At 35.2% G+C, this 14072-nt stretch overlaps 1 pseudogene; it reads left to right on the top strand.

Annotated features, from left to right (window-relative positions):
* The first annotated feature begins 418 nt into the window (after positions 1-418).
* On the top strand, positions 419-13564 carry LOC123533839 (monocarboxylate transporter 12-like; annotated as a pseudogene).
* The last annotated feature ends 508 nt before the right edge of the window (positions 13565-14072 follow it).

Here is a 14072-nt window from a genome sequence, read left to right as displayed (position 1 = left end):
ATGTCAAGATGAACAATTTTTTTTTAGTTAACTGAATTACATCCTTCAGAGATTGAAAATTTCTTTGCGGCGTATTTTGTTGAAATTTTAATAGTAGCTGTATAACAAGCTTAAAATGCAATTCATTATATCTTCGTATATATCTCCATACATTATTAAACTATCAATAAATTCATTCAATATTCATAAAACCTTGAAAGTATATAGTGTATAATAAAGTTGTAAACACATTTGTGTCGTTTAGGGTCAAATTTCTACAAATCAAGTGTAATTCAAGCATGACTTTGAATTATATGGAGCTACAATATACCATTACATTGTTTTCTCAAGCATGGCTATGAATCTTATTACTAAATGAACATAAACATTTGTCATATTAACGGATTACATGATTTTCTTTTTGGTAAACTGACTGTGCTCTGCGAACTTGTTCATTGGTAGGCGTAATACATTTTCAAAGATATACATGTACACAGTAAATTATAAGTTTTAAATGTTTTTAATAATATTTTATGTCTGAAATCTGTATAAAAATTCTAGCAGAATTGGAGGGTTTGGTACGAAAAAAAACACTAATAGGGTTTGTTAATGTTAAATATTAAAAGAACCATATTGAAAATGTTTCGTATTGGAAATAAAAATCAGCTTTATCTTTAGTACAAAAATGAGCGACACAACACCCGGCGATCAAAGGAAATCCTGGAAATATCATGATGTGGACAAAGGATTTGCTTGGATTGTCTTAATAGGTTTGCATTTAATGTTTGATTATCACATGCATAGTACTTATTTATTTTTCAGAATCTATATTATAACAATTTAATGATTCAGCATGAATAATGCGTTAAAGCTCAAACACTGTTCAAAAATGATTACTTTTATGTTAACAGTTACACTAAAGATATTTATGACTTTTGTTGAAAACATTGTTAATATTACTATGCTAACACAAAACTTATAGTAGATCTAATGTATAGTTTTATGGTAATCATGGCAAGTTCAAAAAGTCAAGTTAAAGATAAGACTGCAAAAGAATTCGATCATTTTATTGTTTTATCAAAGGTTAATTTTATTGAATATTTATATAATCAAACATGAAAATTACATTTATTTACCTAGTACAGAGTTCCAGTAGAATATTTGTTGTTCCGTACCCTATGTGCCGTTTTATTAAATGTATAAAATGTTAACATATTGCTCATCTCATATTAATTAATCATAGTTAGTAATGTAACGTTCTTCTTAGAGATACATTTGCGTCGATATTAATAGCTTTTGATGTCCTGAACCCCATTATACCATCGACTTGAATTTTAGAATGTATTTTCTTGTACCCCGGACTGATGTTTCTTGTGATTTTAGTCACTAAAGTTTCTAGTTATGTGTATGGTAAAGTTACTATCATTTTGTTGTTACGATATATGGCAAGAAACTCTACACACAACATGTAACAAGACTACATCTTCCTTTTTAATAGACGACGTTTCACTTTCTACTTTTAACTGCCTTAAAGGATGTTTTGTGATGTACCTGTTTGTGTCTGGAAGTTTCAAGGCTTATGGAGTGCTCTACACGGAAATGGTCGAGACTTACTCTTCAGGATATGGAAATACAGCCTGGATCAATACTATAGCCATTACACTTCTGTTTTGTCTGGGTATGTTTGTTACATTTACTTTGATTAGCTTAAGATTTATCTTGCTAAATTTCTGTAATGAACTTGTCCATCGTTAAATTTTGACAGAACCATTAACTGGTTAAAGGGGTTTTTATCAAAAAGCTACTGACTGAATGCTGAACTTTGCAGATCATGATTTTTACTGGTCGCAAAGGCATACTCATTTGTGTCCAGCATGATAAGTGTTAAACATCATATGTGTTTAATATATAGTTTAATATATATTATCAATTGAAAGTCTTTCGATCAAAATACGTATGGTCCTAAAAGCAATAGGTATAATAGGTAAAATGAGCTTCATATGATCTATTATAAGAAGGACACAGAGGGAATATGGAGATATTGTCGCACTTATTCGAGGCAACGAGATGTAAGAATCAAAATAAACACAACAAATAACTATTTGTATTTCGTGGGTTAGGAAGCATAGGCGGAATATCGCAAGTCTTCAAGGCCCTCAATGATTATAATAACATTAACACTGCACTACTATTACAGGGCCTATAGCCAACCTTCTGTGTAAAATCTACTCATTCCAACGTGTAACATTTATAGGAGGTATCCTGTTAGCGCTTGGATATTTCCTGTCAGGATTCGTTACACGGATGGAATACATGTACTTGACATTCCTTAGTGTCGGTTTGTATACCTCAGATGTTAAGCCAAGGTTCAATAAAATGAAACCCCGCCTAGTTCACTTATATAAAAAAGTAGATTGGTCAAAATTTCAGCAGTTCATAAAGTCAAAATCCCCTTCCCTGTTTAAAGGTTATAACAAACGGTATGTTGAAGACCTATGGTCAGAATTCAAAGAGGTTCTATCTGAAGGTACGAACCTATTCATTCCAACCAAGAGAATAGGCTCAAGACCCCAACTACCATGGATTACCCAAAGCATTAAACTTCAGATTAGGAAACGAAATAAGATGTTCAAAAAGGTCAAAAATAACACCAATCCAAAGGTCAAACAACATTACATAAATTTTAAAAATCTTGTCAGGAAAAATATCAAACAAGCCCATGATAGTTACATAGATTATGTCCTGGAATGTCAAGATGATCCGGATAACCCACAAACAGGTCAAAACTTCTCTCGTAAGAAACTTTTCTCCCTTGCCAAAAATGCCAAGCAAGTCTCCCAAGGCATTTCCCCACTCCTAGAAAACAGTCAAATTCATATGGATGATAAAAAGAAGGCCAATATCCTCAATCGTCAATTCCAGTCCGTGTTCACCCCGATGTCACCTCTCAAATTGGGCCAACTCTGTAAAAATCTACTCTCCATACCAACTGATTACCAACCAAAATATCCCCAAATGCCAAAGGTCACTATTGGCGTAAATGGTGTTCAGAAACTCCTTTCGTCCCTAAAAATAGATAAAGCATGTGGTCCCGATGGTCTAAAGCCGATCCTTCTTAAAAATCTTTGCGAACAAATCTCACCACTAGTCACTAAGCTCTTTCAAAGGCACTATCCCAGCTGAATGGACCAAGGCCAATGTCACTCCTTTATTTAAGAAGGGCGGCAAAAGCAATCCTGCAAATTACCGGCCTATTTCCCTAACTTGTATTCTCTGTAAGTTACTGGAACACATCATAGCCTCTAATATTACCAAGCACTTCCAGGTTAACATTGTCCTCTATGACCTACAGCATGGGTTCAGAGAGAAAAGGTCATGTGAAACGCAGTTACTCGAACTTGTAGAAGATCTATCCCGAAACTTAAAAGGCCACCAAACGGACTTGATCCTTCTGGACTTCTCTGAAGCATTTGATAAGGTTAACCATCTGAAACTTCTGTACAAACTTCATCAACATGGTGTTCAGGGCACCACGTTGCAATGGGTCAAGTCTTTCTTGATTGGCAGGCGCCAGTCTGTCCTTGTGAATAGTGAAACATCAGAGGAAGTTCCAGTAACGTCCGGAGTCTCACAGGGCTTCGTCCTAGGCCCTCTTCTATTCTTACTCTAAATTAATGACCTGCCTGAAAATCTAATTTCACAGGTTCGTTTATTCGCCGATGACACTGCTGTCTATTTAACTGTAAATAGTTCTGCCCAAGAAAACATCCTTCAGCAAGACTTAAATAGGTTACAGCTATGGGAAAGTAAGTGGGACATGGAGTTCAACCCCTCAAAATGCACTGTTATGAACATAACAAGGTAAAAAAAAATCCCTTTTAAATCAAAGTACACACTCCATGGCCAAGTCTTGGAAACAGTTCCTGATGCAAAGTACCTTGAGGTCACTATATCCTCAGATCTTAATTGGAATAAACACATCAATTTACTCACGTCCAAAGCTACCCGAACACTTAACTTCAGCAAGCGAAATATCCCATGCAAGAACCCAAAAGTTCCTGAAGCAGCTTATAAAGCCCTAGTCAGGCCACAGCTAGAATATGCTAGCTGTGTTTGGAACCCTTACACCCAACAAAACATCCACCAGATCGAAATGATTCAGCGGAGGGCAGCGCGATGGGTTAATCATGACTACTCCCCTTACAGCAGTGTCACAAACATGCTATGTCAGCTGAGATGGAGTACCCTTAAAGATAGGAGATTTGATTCACGCCTCCTTATGTTCTACAAGATAAGATAGTGAATGGTTTGGTTGCTGTGCCACTCCCTCCCTATGTCAGCCCCTCATCCCGTCTAACAAGACATATGCATCCCCACTCCTATACTCAGATCCTCACTCCCTGTAATTACTATAAGTATTCTTTCTTTCCAGCCACCATAGTGCTTCGGAATTCCCTTCCAGTACAACTTGTGCAAGCCCCCACCCTGAATCAGTTTAAGCAGGGTGTGACCAAACTTGCACACCATGCTTAACATGATAGACCTGTTTTTAAACTGCTTTTATCTGTAAATCCTTCTTGTTTTTAACACTATCAACTGTATTCATGCTTGCAATACACATCGTGTATTACTTTTATCCTCCTATCTAATCTACTTTTAACTTCTTGTACAGGCGCGCAACTGCACATAATACTCGCAGAGAGGAGTTCTGCAGTATAAATAGATAGATAGAATATGTGCAGACTTGTTTTAAAATAACGATTCCTTGCTCTGATCTGTTACTGACTTACCATGAGACATTATATAAATATTGCATTCCTGAGAGGGTGATATGAAAAATGTTCACCACGAGATATATGAATATCGACCGAGGCGCCATATCACCCCCTCAGGAATGCAATATTTATTTTATTATACCGGAATGACATTAAAGGTTAAACATTTACTGTAAAATCAACATAATGATCTAAATGATTTATCTAACGTTAAAAATGAACCAAATAATGGAGACTGAATTAAGGAGTGCTTACTTGTTAGCACTCGTGTGGCAACTCTTCTGTGTAATAAGACATTTTTGATAGATTTAGTCGGGACGTTGGCATACCGCTGAATCCTATGTTTATGCGCATAATTATTTCAACATTGTGACATTGCTGAAATCGCTAGCAGTAACATTCGAAAAACGGCAATAACTATATTATTTTTAACGAAACATATATTTGTGATGACTTATTTTCTTAGTTAGATCATTTCCAATCTCATGGAAATTGTTTCGATTCAATATTTGATAAAAGGTTGTTTTCGAAATTTTTGGCATGTAGAACAAATCATTAATAAAAGAAAAATCGACCGGGTTCACAAATGAAAGAATAAAAGCACATCTTCTGAAAAGTTAACGTTTCAGTCTTTTACTCAGTGCAAAAGTATCAATCACTCAACGGGAGATATGAAAAAAATAATATCACATGCGCAGAAAAACAAAATAGCGCTTTTGCGCAGGTGATATGAAATTATTTATCATATCACATGCGCAGAAACTGAAAATAACGATTTTGCGCATGAGATATAAAATTACTGGGGAATGTGATATATTATTCAAGTTAAACTAATGGGAAATTTGCATTGGATATTTATGTGAGGTATAATAATAAAGAATTAAAATAGAAAATGAAAATATATATCGCAAGTCTTCAATGCCCTCAATGATTATAACATGAACACTCCACTACTATTATAGGGCCTATAGCCAACCGTCTATGCAAAATCTACTCATTCCGACGTGTAACATTTATAGGAGGTATTCTGTTAGCGCTTGGATATTTCCTGTCAGGATTCGTTACACGGATGGAATACATGTACTGTACTTGACATTCCTTAGTGTCGGTTTGTATACCTCTATCTTTTCTGTGTACATATAAAAAAGGTATTATCCTCAAATGCACCTTTTATATCGTGAAAATGTTACTCATCTTTTATTATATATTTTACTTCAACCTTGTTCAAGATATTACTTTTAATTTTGAATGTTTTTTTTTGTCACAAAAAAAGTACTGAATGTTCTTATAGTGTGGGAGAGTAATTTAAGATATATGAGATAATATAAATAGTATATATTTCATGATTGCTTCTGTCCTAAAATCTTATATGTTAATAATGCTATACATAGAAACCTTAATCATGGGGGAGATGACTTGTGTTTCTCTTGTTTTTCTGCATTTTGCAAAAAGATTTTTACTTTCTGCAAAGGGATTGGTCCGCCCGCTTAACTCAATAGGGAGAGTGCAGATCTACGGATCGCGGATCGCGAGGTCGTGGGTTCGATCCCCCCCCCCCCCCCCCACCGCCCCAACCCGGGCGTCTGTCCTCCGTGACAATTTGATAAAAGACTAAAATCTGTGTCTGAAATCATTTGTCCTCTACCTCTGATTCCTGTGATGAAATTGACAGTTAGTTGCGGAGGACAGGTTTGTACTGGTACAGAATCAATGAACACTGGTTAAATTAACTGTCCAGCGTTACATAATTAGAATACTGTCGAAAAAAACGTCGTTAACCCCAAACAACCAAAACATACTTCTAACAGAAGTAATGAGAGCGAGAACATTGCATATATGTTTCTTTTGACTGTTTTAATCAATTATTATAGCATTACTCTTAGCATGTTTGTGTAATTTACTTCTTTTCAGGCCTTGGATATGGATTTACATTCGCACCTTGCTTCACAATTATTAGTTATTACTTCGAAAAACGTCGTGCACTTGCTAATGGTATATTAGTGTCTGGAAGTGGCATTGGAACAATTGCTCTCTCATTCCTTTATAAGTATGTACACTCGTAGAATGTTAATTTCGTATCTTATGAAGAAATACGTATTCTTGATATTACTAGAGAAATTCAAGTTTACAAATAAGTACATGCCATGTCCAATCTTGTAGAAAATCAAAACAATAAAGAAAGAGAAAATCATTAACAAAATATACAAAGATACTGCTCCGTTCAAATGATACCCAGTTGCTTTTAACCTAACGACGAACTGTTTCGCACTTCTAGTATATATAACAACTGCATAACACATTATGTCTTAAGTTTTCTTAAGACATTCATTTCTGTTGTGATTGCCTTCTGCAATTTCATTGATACTTAATTCACGGCTACTTAACCCTAGTGCCACCACCAAAAAATGGTGATAAGGAAAAGAGCTATCGACATTTCCGTGATGCAGCTATCTCCACTTTGAAACTGTAAATAATTTACAAGCTGATAAAACTTATTTCAAAAATTGAAGAATGTAGTGCTGTGTAAGAACACATTTACTATAGGATGACTGTAATTTCATGAAAATATCTTAAAAATTGTGGTGTCAAGAGCTTTTCTCCTGATTCGCACAGTTGCACATTTTGATATCTGTCTGTATTAGATCTGTAATTTGATGCATAAACACACTATAGGAACATTATCGCGCGCGCATGCAAATGGTCTAAATATGTATGATGCTTACACAGGCAAACATCAGCAGTAAAGTAATGAAATCTCCCTTAAAAGAAATATGCCAGTATTTTTAAAAAGTGTTGGCGCTGTCGCACCAGTGATAGCGCTATACAGTAGTGGTGGCGCTGTGGCTACGGCATGCGTTTTCTGTTCAATTGTGGCTACCAACTTACACGTCTGTCTTGTTTAAGATCTGAACAAACTGAAGTTTTATTTCTTATATATAAACAACAAATCTTCAATCATTAAAAACACACAGAAAAGAAAACATTTCGTAACTAAGCATTTCCGAAATAAAAGTGTCCACCACATATGGCCATTTCCCCCCGAGAAATGTATCGTTATACATATCTAACCTGCTGAATTCCATCTGCATTGAATCATTTTATTACATAAAGAAACAACATACATGTACATCAGCATGTGGAATTTTCGTGAAATGACAGAAACTCGATTTTTACATGTTTTCAGAACATCTATTAATACTTCTGAAATGGTTTTTCCTTTGTTAAAAACAAAGGAATCAATCGAATTATCTGCCTAATTAATAACAGAGTCTTCACGTGCACTAAGTTAATACAATTAAGTGTCACAATCCTCCATTTCGCTAATATTTTCAAGTACCTCTCCATATTAATTGTCATGATTAGAATCGTTTCATATCTTAAAGTACTTCTTGATTTGAAAGCGACTGACTTGTCAAAAGTTTTTTTTTTGGAATGTGATTTCAGTTTTATGACCTATTTTTTTATCTGTGAACACAAATTAAGCCCCTTTTCAAAGTTTTTGAGTGGTGGCTGCAACGGATAAACAGTGTCTGCATGATACTTGAATATATAAAAGTTTTATAATTTGATTAAAAAATTAGTCGTTCAATCATTATTCACACACATGCTTCAAAATAACTTTAATAAGACATTAGATTTAAAAAGGTAAATGACAATCCCTTATTTGTTATGAATAAAACTACTTATTTGTTGTTAGGCGTTCTAACGCCACAGCGCCACCACTACTGTATAACGCCATCACTGATGTGAAAGCGCCACTACTTTTAAAAATGCTGGTGTATTCATTTACAGGACATTTTATTAATACTAATGTTTGTCTATGTGAGTATCGCATGAAACATTCAGACCATTTGCAAGCGCGATAATGTTCATATAGTGTGTCTATGCATCGAAATTTAGCTGGAATGCATACAGATGTCAAAATGTACAAACGTCGGAATCAGGAGAAAAGCTCTTGGCACCACAATTTACAAAATATCTTAACGAAATTACAGTCAGCCTGTAGTAATAATGAAAGAATGTTCTTACGCAGCACCACATTCTCCGATTTTTGAAATAATTTATATCAACGAAAATGTAACATAAAATATAAAATTTACTCACCAATTTACATGTTGAAACCGGTAATAGCTGCACCACGGAAATGTCGATAGCTCTTTCCCTTATCACCACTTTTTGGTGGTGGTGCTAGGGTTTAGTAGCCGTGTAATTAGGAATGAAATATAAAACGTATTGCGACTTTAATTATACAGTTATCAGAGTCTTTGTTACAACTCCCTGTTGATGTTTTGACACTCACTGTATCGGTAGTTTTTGTTTACTTGTATAACATGTTCATGTATTTTCTTGTGTATGGCAGCCATAAAAAACTCCCCTTAGAACAAGCGCTGATATATTTCCTTGTACTTTGGTAACATGGGGTCAATTCAGTTGTTATTTATAAATTTTTTTCTCGTAACCTGTCATGAAAGGACTCAGTCTTCTAGATTAGGCCTAAAATAGTTTCTTTCCGGTATCCCGACTTACCCTAAAGTTATTGTCCGACCTAAATGTTGTTTTGCAACTTTTTAACAGAAAGTTGCAAACTTTTTTTATGCTTTAAACATGGTCAGAGATGTTTGAAATCAACTTGCTCTAAAGGCATAACCCCCTTTTGTGTATCTATTTTTCGACACTTAATAAAAAAATTACCGACCTACCTACCCTAATTTTTTAGCATGTCACCGGAAACAAACATTTTATTTTGTTAGGCCTTATTTTAATTAGCTGCATTCTATGCTTCAAAGGATCTTCTTAATTGTATAACTGAAACAGCTGCAAAATTTGCTTTAGGTGAGCTGCGGATTTGGATCGTAGCTATTCCTTTTTAATCACTGTCCCCAGTGTTTACCTCAGGATACTTTTAACCTTTAGCATGCTGGCGGCAAATTATTCTGCCTTTGCGACCAGTGCAGACCAAGATCAACCTGCACATCCGTGCAGTCTGATCATGGTCTGCACTGTTCGCTATTCAGTTAGTAAATTTTCAGTGAACACCCCTTCGAATAATAAATGGTATTGCCCAAATTGAATGATGGACCAGTCCATTTTAGAAATTTAGCAGGGTAGGGGTTAAACACATAACTTGGAGGAAAACTAGTACGAAAAATAAAATTTTGTATGAAACTCAATACATATCAACATTGTCAGTACATTGGGTATTCTTTTCACAATCTGAAGACAACAAACATGCAATAAATGAATGCAAAATATTTATACTTCTTCAGGTTTCTCATTGACCAGTATTACCTGCGGGGCACTTTTTGGATGACGGGCGCCATTCTTGCTAACATCTGCGTAGCAGCGTGTATATTCCGGCAGCCGAGATTCTTGGTCGAGGAACGGAAAAAGAAAGTTCGCGCAGAGAGACGTACAAGCGATGTATATACAATTGGCGATGAATGTTCACCTAGCACAATCAGTGATGAAACAAGTGTTCGAAATACAAATAAAAGACATTGCGGGGCATTAAATCTGAAGTTTTCTCTTTATAAAAATGTGTCCTTTACTCTCTACGTTACATCATTCATGTGTTGTACTTTTGCATACATTGGAAGTCTCATATTGGTTCCGGTCAATGTAAAAACATTTGGATATGATAAAACGTATGTTGCACTTAGTGTAACTATATTCGGTGGCGTGGAAGCTGTCGCAAGAATAGTGATAGGATGGTTTGCAGATTTAAACATTATTCAGCGTAAATATATTTACACAATTAGTATGTTTATCGGTGGAGTGTTTTCTCTGGTGGCCCCATTATTTGAAAACTTTACTTTCATTGCTATTTATGCAGCAGTAGCAGCTATATTTCCAGGATCTTACTTTAGTTTAATGTCAGTGCTGATAATAGATATTTTGGGTTTAGAGAACTTTTTGCCGGCATTTGGTCTACTTACCCTGTCGATGGGAGTTGGAACTATTCCCAGTCAGCCAGTCATTGGTAAGTACTTTACATTCAATACAAATGCAACGATTTAATATACATTGTACTAGAGTCCGTTCTACCTGTCTGTTTATTGATATAATTATTGAAGGTATGACATGCGGTATGAAGTCCTAGAATGTTTTACAGTTAAGATCCAAGCACTTTTCATTTTTCGTTAAAACTAAAATAACGTCGCCACGTTTTCATGCAAATCGCCCTGTAATATTTTTTTTTTGAGTGGGCAACTCAAAATTATCAACATAAATGTATAAAAAAATTACCGAGTTCATAGTAGTAGATAGACACGCTATATTGATAGGTAAAGTATTTTTTATTTCCGTCGCTTTGTGAAACAATGAACACGAGCTCTTCAGAGCTTTTTAGCGACCCTATTTTAACAACAAGTAAAACAAGATATACCTTACCCCCAGCATTTTGCTAGCACCCATTTACAGCCGGGTCAACCGAGGCAATCGCGATAAAGCACCTTGCCCAAGAATGCATCGCAAATAGGAGTAGCCAGAAATTGAACCCAGGATCTTCGCCAACAGAAAAAATAGAGTCTAATATCTATTCTAATCCCCAGCTCACTGGCACCAGATCAGAAAGAAAATGCCTCCGTACGTGTTATACCCTACCCCTAGGTATTCTATAAGAACCATGGTCATGAACGGAAAAGTGCACTTACCCGTTTCAATCGTACATTTCTCAACTTAAACGCGCAGTCGGCGAATGGGTACCTAGTATATTGAACAAGTGATAATTTATTTTCCATCGTGCACCAGTCACATTGTCTCAATATTCCATATTGTTGAGATTATCAACATATTTTATGCTTTCGTCAACGTTACAGAAAAAACTTACCTGAACTTCCCTAATGAACATCCGGTCTAGAGGTCACGGCAGAGCGCACATGTTTGGCGAAACGTAAACAAACAAATACAGATTTTTAAAAAATCACAATTTTACACTAAAACTCGAAATGATGAATGAAATTCATCTTGTATATGATTTTTAGTTTGAAATCGTACATTGGTCTGCATCTGTTCTGTATATTTTATTCATTTTGCACATTTTGCTGCATTTTCACATTTTAGCGAACACGTTTAGTAAAATGACAAGTTTTTTGTGTAATGTTGAAATTACTATAAACTACGCGTTGTTTTTCTAAGACAAGATGTATTGAAAAATGTGACCGGTACACAATTGAAGATAAATCACCACTTGTTTGATATCCATAGTACACATTTACCCCACTGCGTGTTTTAGGTATGAAATGCGCGATTGAAACGGGTAAGTATATTTTCCCGTTCACGACCATGGTTCTTATAGAATACCGAGGGGTAGGGTATAACACGTACGGAGGCATTTTCTTTCTGATCTGGTGCCAGTGCCCCAGCTTGACTTCCTTTCGTGCGTATTCGGGTGGCGTTCATTTGCACTATGAATTGTTTTACCATAAGAAAGAAAGATACCACATGCCTACCTGAATATATTTTTAAGCACAACTTGGATGATGCCTCTGTTTTTCGCAATACGAACAACTTTCTTTTTATACAGAATACGGACAAAATCTCAACCATAAGCGGACACGTCCTCCCTTAATCATGTGTTTCGAATTTCAGATGATCTAGTTTAACAGCGGATAATATTTCCCATAACTTGTTATTGTGAAGTCTATCTTAATAATCTTGTCATTTAAAATGTTTTATATATCAATTTACACTGCCTGGTATACAGATCATCGACCGGCGTCGAAAAAATCGTTTGTTTATTTTCGTAACTTTTCAGGATATATACAAACAATTTTTTTTTTCAGGACAACAAACGTGTTGTGTTGAAATAGCATTAGGCAACACACAATATTTATTCATCAAAACGCTTGAATGTGTTTATATATGTTCTCACATACAACATGACAACAATAAATGTAGTACTGGCAGCATCCAGGCTTTTGAGATTTAATTAGTTTATACAACGGTGACATATTACACTATGTCGACACATTTGTAACGAAATTGAGTACCAAAAAGCATGAGTATCAGCGTAGTGAAAGTTACCACAGCATTTACCACAACTGATTAAATATCATCTTACAGTTTTTGTATTTCGCTATCTGATGCATTGCAATTATCGCTCCATTTGTCATATCTAAAAATGCTATTAAACTTAATTTCTACATTACAGGCTGGTTGTACGATCTATACGGAAACTGGCATCTATCGTTCATTCTTGTTGGATGCGTGTATATTTTGGCCGGAGCCCTTATACTTATTGAACCTTTCGCAGTCAGATGTTGCACCAGAAAAAACAATAATGAAACTAGCTCCCATGACAATCAACAGCATGGGCAAGATCATGACGAATCAACAGATGGTGCCTGTAACGATGACATTGAATCTACAGATACTGGTGTCACATATTGAATTTATTAATTTTCTGTAAAGATAAACCATGATCATCGGATAAGTTGATGATCAAAGTACGACAATGAGTACTCACACCTACATGTTTCGTTCAGATATAAAAAAAATTGTTGCCGTTTTTCTAATATCAGATAGTCTGAAAATGTCAGAAACCTAAGAACACGAGATAGGCTGTCACTGGTTATGCCAAAGACTAAAACCGTGATGTTAGGAAATCAGAGCTTTTCATTTACTGCTCCTAAGCTTTGGTACTCCCTTCCTGTCAAGATTAGAGAAGCTGTTACGCTAGCTGCTTTCAAAAGCCTGCTAAAACACACTTTTTGTACAGAATTTCGTAAACTGACAAATACATTTTTCCTTTCATATCACAGATTAGAACAGTATTATATCCTAGAGTCACTTAAATTCTTTTAAATTTGTATATTTGTTTGTCTTGTTTTATATATTTAATTTGCATTCATAATTTTTGTTGGTGTTAAAAAAAGACATTTTTGTTTGTTTGCGTGGAATGTGTAATTGTTTGTATTGTTTGCAATGTATTCTGTAAAGCATTTTTAACGTGTACATGTGCATAAAAAGAGTGCTATACAAATGTGGTGTAATAATAACATTACCGATACGCGCTAAAACAAAAACACAACGCTTAAATACGCGGATGGATGCAAATGTGACGAAAGGGGTTCATCAATGTATAAACTCTTCGGGTAAGCCAATCAAATTGCTTGAATGAATAGATATTTGAATTATCATCTTATCAATGATAATGGTGAAATATTTACTATTACCGGAACAGACAGAGTAAAGCAGAGGTCTGGGTATTTTAAGATCTGAAATCCATATATGCATGTGCATGTAGAAAGTTTCTTTTTTTTTACAATTTAAGATTCGCACTTATCTACAAAATAATTGAGGGTAAAATTATATCTC

Source organism: Mercenaria mercenaria, chromosome 12 (assembly GCF_021730395.1).
Source record: "Mercenaria mercenaria strain notata chromosome 12, MADL_Memer_1, whole genome shotgun sequence".
Lineage (NCBI taxonomy): Eukaryota > Metazoa > Mollusca > Bivalvia > Venerida > Veneridae > Mercenaria > Mercenaria mercenaria.
The sequence above is the reverse complement of the archived record's forward strand: the minus strand, read 5'-3'. Positions and strand labels throughout refer to the sequence as shown.